At 42.0% G+C, this 7,365-nt stretch overlaps 1 non-coding gene across 1 annotated transcript; it reads right to left on the reverse strand.

Annotated features, from left to right (window-relative positions):
- Positions 1–390: 390 nt before the first annotated feature.
- Trnaa-cgc (transfer RNA alanine (anticodon CGC)) lies at positions 391–463 on the reverse strand. The gene has a single exon. It is a non-coding gene; the product is annotated as a tRNA-Ala (tRNA).
- Between the last annotated feature and the right edge of the window lie 6,902 nt (positions 464–7,365).

Genomic DNA, 7,365 nt, shown 5'->3' on the forward strand with positions numbered 1-7,365 from the left:
CCCGCAATGACACAATTGGAAACCAACATAGTCGTGACATCTTTCGAGAACGATTTATAACGGGCAGTAGTTTCAATACCGGCACAAAACTGACGCCACTACGACTAAACAGAGTGATCATTACGGTAGCAGCACGAGGACTAACCATTGTTGATGCGAACACTTCAAAGAACGTGTAAAGTGTGTAGATTTTCCATTCATACGTAAGTGGTGGTGGTGGTGGTGGTGATTAGTGTTTAACGTCCCGTCGACAACGAGGTCATTAGAGACGGAGCGCAAGCTCGGGTTAGGGAAGGATTGGGAAGGAAATCGGCCGTGCCCTTTCAAAGGAACCATCCCGGCATTTTGCCTGAAACGATCTAGGGAAATCACGGAAAACCTAAATCAGGGTGGCTGGAGACGGAATTGAACCGTCGTCCTCCCGAATGCGAGTCCAGTGTGCTAACCACTGCACCACCTCGCTCGGTACATACGTAAGTACTGTGATGTACTCGTATCGACAGGAGTCAGTCATTTGTTCTGGCTTATACAAGTAAATTAAACGTCACGTAGTAACAGGTACTTCAGATAAAGTTTTCCATAGACATTTGTTGTTAATATTAGTTAACTGAGATGTTTCTATGACATATGACATCCTGGAATGTAGTCGTTTGTATCCTTATCTTCTGTATCCACGTAAGGTGATTATAAGGGTCGAACTTCAGCAGATGTTTTTCACTGTACTGTTTTGATAGCTACTACTGTATATATCTTCTAAGTGCAAAGCTCTTCCAGAGGTAAACCTTGGTAGACAACATTTTATTGATGGCTAATATTTACATTTGTAGCTGTGTAACACGAATGGATAACTAAAAGATGATCTTTACATTCTGAGGTATCCAGGTTTATCATATATGAATACGTTCTTCGATTTTCTCGTATCAACAGAGGCCAGTCCTGATGTTATTACCTTAATTCTCGTTTTGTGCAGACACGGTGAAGTTAAGTTTGTACTGGTCTCGACACGGTTCTTTAAACATGTTATGACTGATGTCTTCCAGTGTATCCAATAGACAGGTGAACTGCATGTCCATGTAAGTACAGATTTTCTGTTAGTATTTCTACTTGTTTACCTTGATCAACTGAGTAGCTTATTTGGTTTTCCTGTGTGTACATTTTTCTTTTGTTTTCGTTAATATAATAGCTGTTACCGAAACCGGAAGAAAAAAAAACTATACATTTGTACAGTTGACGGCAAACAATCACTGCTTAAAATTCCTGACAGCAGTATCGAATCACTTCATCAAACTGTTAAATATTATGAGATTTATGTTTATGTACGTATGCCACTACAGCACTAATATTATTTTAAGGCTTTGACGAGTATAGTACGTTATTCTTGCTCGTGTTTACTATGTCAGATATACATTTATATATTTCCACAAACGGTGACGGTGTAAATTTTGCGGACTCTCAATACGCATTTGGAAACGGTAAACGGTCGAATTCAGCTTAACGTGTTGAAAATAGCGGAGCTTTTGTTACTGCCAGGGTGAAAATTGGAATTGTACTTCAGTCATGTTGTTCCTGAAATGCTTGATTTCAACGCTGGGAGTAGCGTTTCTCATCTCTATCGGAGAGTCGTCAAAAGAAGGGCTGAAACATGGGCAGAAGCGGTTGCGTCTACCTTCCCATCGTGTGACACATCCGTGACGCCATTGGAAAGAGGTGGGTTGAAATTAGGAGCCAATGTGACACCATCAACCATACCTCACATGAACTTCTGAACTGTGATCTTTGTTCCGAAGTGTCGACACCTTGCTGGTTGAAGCAGCGCCAAACCCAAGCGTGGCGTCGCAGGGCGCAACGTTTTTGCACCGTTACGGAGGTAGATTGTAGCCACCTTGGAGGCCAATTTCAAACTTATGCTTTGCAATGGAAGTCAGTTACGGTGTTTGGAAGTAGTTTTGCTGTAATTGGTTTCTTAGTGTAAGTGATTACTTCTAAAAAGACTGGTCTGATGCTGGCTCAAATGTGATTCCACTACGCTCTGCGAATGCACCGCCTACAGCGTGGACCCCTGAAACTCATTCATATTTTGTGATTGCTCTCGCAAGAAAATATACCAAGGCTCGAGAGCCGCTGAAGGAAACTCACTCGATCATTTAGAGTGAGGTAGTATTAAGCATTCTAATACGAAGTCCTCTATGGCTATGAGATTCATGCAGTCAACGTCCACGCGTCAAAATTTTCGCACGTGTGACCAAACGGGTCAGCCAGCAGAGTCCATGGGTGCTCCGGCACGCGAAGCAGACGTCGAAGACAAACGCATCAGGAGGCGTTGAACCCGACAAATTACACGGTTCGCCCGTTGACGAGGGCATTGTGCGGCGTCGCGCTGATTTGTGCGCTACAATTACCGCAGCACCGCTCCAGATTATGCAGGCCGGCGAACAATGCTGATGAACAGTTCGCAGCGGAGGGCCGGCGCGTTACGATTGCGACATGCGGGCGCAGTCAAACTGGCATGGCGATCGCCTCCAGCGTGCGTGCAGCGGCGTCTTCTGCAGGGCGGGCCTCCGCCTACGTCACCGAAGAATGTGTGCAGCGACCGAGGACCGCCAAGGAATGGTCAAGGCTTGTGGGGAATTTTAAAATTCCACAGCTGCAGTGTAACAGCTTTCCACCCCACAAACGATGCATGACGGTTTTGGTCTTAGGGCTCTATTATCATTGTTGTTGTGGTCTACAGTCCTGAGACTGGTTTGATGCAGTTCTCCATGCTGCTCTATCCTGTGCAAGCTTCTTCATCTCCCAGTACCTACTGCAACCTACATCCTTCTGAATCTGCTTAGTGTATTTATCTCTTGGTCTCCCTCTACGATTTTTACCCTCCACGCTGCCCTCCAATGCTAAATTTGGGATCCCTTGATGCCTCAAAACATGTCCTACCAACCGATCTCTTCTTCTAGTCAAGTTGTGGCACAAACTTCTCTTCTCCCCAATCCTATTCAATACCTCCTCATTAGTTACGTGATCTACCCATCTAATCTTCAGCATTCTTCTGTAGCACCACATTTCGAAGGATTCTATTCTCTTCTTGTCCAAACTAGTTATCGTCCATGTTTCACTTCCATACATGGCTACACTCCATACAAATACTTTCAGAAACGACTTCCTGACACTTAAATCTATACTCGACATTAACAAATTTCTCTTCTTCAGAAACGATTTCCTTGCCATTGTCAGTCTACATTTTATATCCTCTCTACTTCGACTATCATCATTTATTTTACTCCCTAAATAGCAAAACTCCTTTACTACTTTAAGTGTCTCATTTCCTAATCTACTTCCCTCAGCATCACCCGATTTAATTTGACTACATTCCATTATCCTCGTTTTGCTTTTGTTGATGTTCATCTTATATCCTCCTTTCAAGACACTGTCCATTCCGTTCAACTGCTCTTCCAAGTCCTTTGCTGTCTCTGATAGAATTACAATGTCATCGGCGAACCTCAAAGTTTTTACTTCTTCTCCATGAATTTTAATACCTACTCCGAATATTTCTTTTGTTTCCTTTACTGCTTGCTCAATATACAGATTGAATAACATCGGGGAGAGGCTACAACCCTGTCTCACTCCTTTCCCAACGACTGCTTCCCTTAGATGCCCCTTGACTCTTATAACTGCCATCTGGTTTCTGTACAAACTGTAAATAGCTTTTCGCTCCCTGTATTTTACCCCTGCCACCTTCAGAATTTGAATGAGAGTATTCCAGTCAACATTGTCAAAAGCTTTCTCTAAGTCTACAAATGCTAGAAACGTAGGTTTGCCTTTTCTTAATCTTTCTTCTAAGATAAGTCGTAAGGTTAGTATTGCCTCACGTGTTCCAACATTTCTACGGAATCCAAACTGATCTTCCCCGAGGTCCGCTTCTACCAGTTTTTCCATTCGTCTGTAAAGAATTCGCGTTAGTATTTTGCAGCTGTGACTTATTAAACTGATAGTTCGGTAATTTTCACATTTGTCAACACCTGCTTTCTTTGGGATTGGAATTATTATATTCTTCTTGAAGTCTGAGGGTATTTCGCCTGTCTCATACATCTTGCTCACCAGATGGTAGAGTTTTGTCATGACTGGCTCTCCCAAGGCTGTCAGTAGTTCTAATGGAATGTTGTCTACCCCGGGGCCTTGTTTTGACTTAGGTCTTTCAATGCACTGTCAAACTCTTTACGCAGCATCCTTTCTTCCATTTCGTGTTCATCTACATCCTTTTGCATTTCCAGAACATCGTCCTGAAGTACATCCCCCTAGTATAGACACTCTGTATACTGCTTTCCCTTCTTTTCTTGGAAATGGGTTTCCATCTGAGCTCTTGATATTCATACAACAGGTTCTCTTTTCTCCGAAGGTCTCTTTAATTTTGCTGTAGGCAGTATCTATCTTACCCCTAGTGAGACAAACCTCTACATCCTTACATTTGTCCTCTAGCCATCCCTGCTTAGCCGTTTTGCACTTCCTGTCGATCTCATTTTTGAGACGTTTGTATTCCTTTTTGCCTGCTTCATTTATTGCATTTTTATATTTTCTCCTTTCATCAATTAAATTCAATATTTCTTCTGTTACCCAAGGATTTCAATTAGCCCTCGTCTTTTTACCTACTTGATCGTCTGCTGCCTTCACTACTTCATCCCTCAGAGCTACCCATTGTTCTTCTACTGTATTTCTTTCCCCCATTCCTGTCAATTGTTCCCTTATGCTCTCCTTGAAACTCTCTACAACCTCTGGTTCTTTCAGTTTATCCAGGTCCCATCTCCTTAAATTCCCACCTTTTTGCAGTTTCTTCAGTTTCAATCTGCAGTTCATAACCAATAGATTGTGGTCAGAATCCACATCTGCCCCTGGAAATGACTTACACTTTAAAAATTATCATTATTCAAATATTTTGAAAGAGTGTTATTAAAATGTTCTTCTTCTGTGGACAATATTAACACTCGCTAATGTGATACTTCTCAGCCCCAAATTAGCTGATCTGAATCCAAGTACTCGAAGACATTTTTATCGCAAAAACTTTGTCGACAATGGGAAACGATAGGTTACTACAGTTATGATCACGAGGATGTATAACAGGGGGAGGAGGGGGCGTATGTATTAAAGCCCAAACTTACTCGCATGGAGTTACGCAGTGTTACGCTGTCGGTGGCGTCATGCAATGCACACTTCAAAGGCTAGGAAACTGTTCATAGTATTTAAGAGGAGTACTCCACTCTAAAGTATCAAATCTCACCGTCTTCCTCTGGTTCTACTTACGTTTTACTTTAGCGGGCATTTCAAGTTAACAGCAATTACCTCTCTCAGGTAGCACAATCTTCTATCATGCCAACTTCTTTACGATAGACTTCTCATTTCCGTGACCTTGGCTATAGTTCCCCTCTATGTTGCCCTCCGCCTTCCTCGGTTCCTTCTCCCTGGCGGAGATCAGTTGAGCAAAGACTGCGACCATCAGCGTTCCTCCATCCGTCGGACGATTCCATACCATCTCAGTGATCGAGCATCAATCGAACGTGTGACTCATTCCTCCGCATCCATGTCCATTCTTACATATTCATTCGTCGGATGATTGAAGCAGTTCGCTGACATTTAAGCCGTAAACCGTCCATTTCGATTGACTCAATGTTTTCCTTTGTCTGTTGATTAGTGTCCAACACTTTGAGCCATATGTCAGAACCCTTTCGACTAGAGTACATAGCACAACTTTCTTTGATCGTCCTCATATGTAGTGACTCCAAAAGACCATTTAATGTCTAGTAGCTGCCCTCTCATGACTTATTCTATGGGCTATGTCCACTTCACACTTGTCAGTTTTATCGATTAGTGAACTCAGAAAATAGAACATTTACAGATCTGTTTCCCAGATAAACTCAAAATTCAAATCCTCACCTTGCCCACTATCGACAATAAGATATTCTATTTTACCTATATTGACTATTAGTCTCCATTGTTCGTAAGCATAAATTAACTTTCTCATGTGATACATGGCATCATCCTTTCCAGAGTCATCAGTACTTGATGGGCGGCAACCAGTAATCGATGCAAACATTGATGCTGTACGGTCATAGCGAAAAACTTCTGTTCTGTATATTCCAGTAACCAAGAACTACTTCTAAATATAAGTATAATAATGTTGATGACACAGAACATCCTTGTCTTAATCCTTTACTTGTTTTAAAAGTTTCAGATACCTTACCACGAATCTTCACAACGGCCTCGCATTGGTGGTACATCCATTTCACCAATTCTATTACTGTCCATAGTTACTTCCTTGACGCCGGCCGGAGTGGCCGTTCGGTTCTAGGCGCTGCAGTCTGGAACCGAGCGACCGCTACGGTCGCAGGTTCGAATCCTGCTTCGGGAATGGATGTGTGTGATGTCCTTAGGTTAGTGAGGTTTAATTAGTTCTAAGTTCTAGGCGACTGATGACCTCAGAAGTTAAGTCGCATAGTACTCAGAGCCATTTTTTTAAACTTCCTTGGCATATTAATCGTAGCTCTTCCTAAACCAACAAGCTCCAAATGGAGATCCTGGCCTTTTGTCATTATTTTCTGACGCATCTGGCATACACAAAATATGTTATCAACACAGTTTTTCCCATCAGCAAAACCCGATGTTCCTGAGATCAATGACATGTGCAACCTTTCCACTCTGTTCTCTACGTAAAATCTACTGAACAACCTACTCACCAAGGCTTCGATTTCTATTCCCCTGTAATTAGTCGTATCCCTCTTGCTTCTTTTTTATATGTCGCGGTAATATATGATACCTCCCATCCATGCGGTAATTCATATCCTTGAAGCACTCTATCAAAAACAGTTACTACGACTGTTACTACTTTAGGTTCTCCATACTTTAACAACTGCATCACTATACCTTCAGAACCGCCTGCATTTCCCTTATTTTGATATTTGAAGGGTCTGATAAACTTTAATGTCAACCATCTCTTCCACAGGATAAATCTTCACTTCAGTTTGTTCTTCCCGAAACATTTTATTATTATTTGTAAGAACGTTTTTAAAATGTGTCTTCATTTCAAAACCAGCAATCATTCTCCCTCGTCTTCTAATTTTAGCAGGAGTGCATACACGACATATAATTCGTCAAGTTTCTAATGCCCTGTTGTATCCATCTAAATGTTCTACATCAGCACATTGCTTCTCCCAGGACCTCTCTTTAGCTCGGATATTCATCCCACTCACTTCTCTCTTATTTATGCTACAGTGATCTCCCCCTGAGAGCCTCATCAGTAGTTCCCACTAGATATGATTTTAAATAATCAGTAAGTCTGCATTCAGACTGATTGGGTTGCAATGACAAAAGCCGGACTTCAGG

Source organism: Schistocerca cancellata, chromosome 2, assembly GCF_023864275.1.
Source record: "Schistocerca cancellata isolate TAMUIC-IGC-003103 chromosome 2, iqSchCanc2.1, whole genome shotgun sequence".
Classification (NCBI taxonomy): Eukaryota; Metazoa; Arthropoda; class Insecta; order Orthoptera; family Acrididae; genus Schistocerca; species Schistocerca cancellata.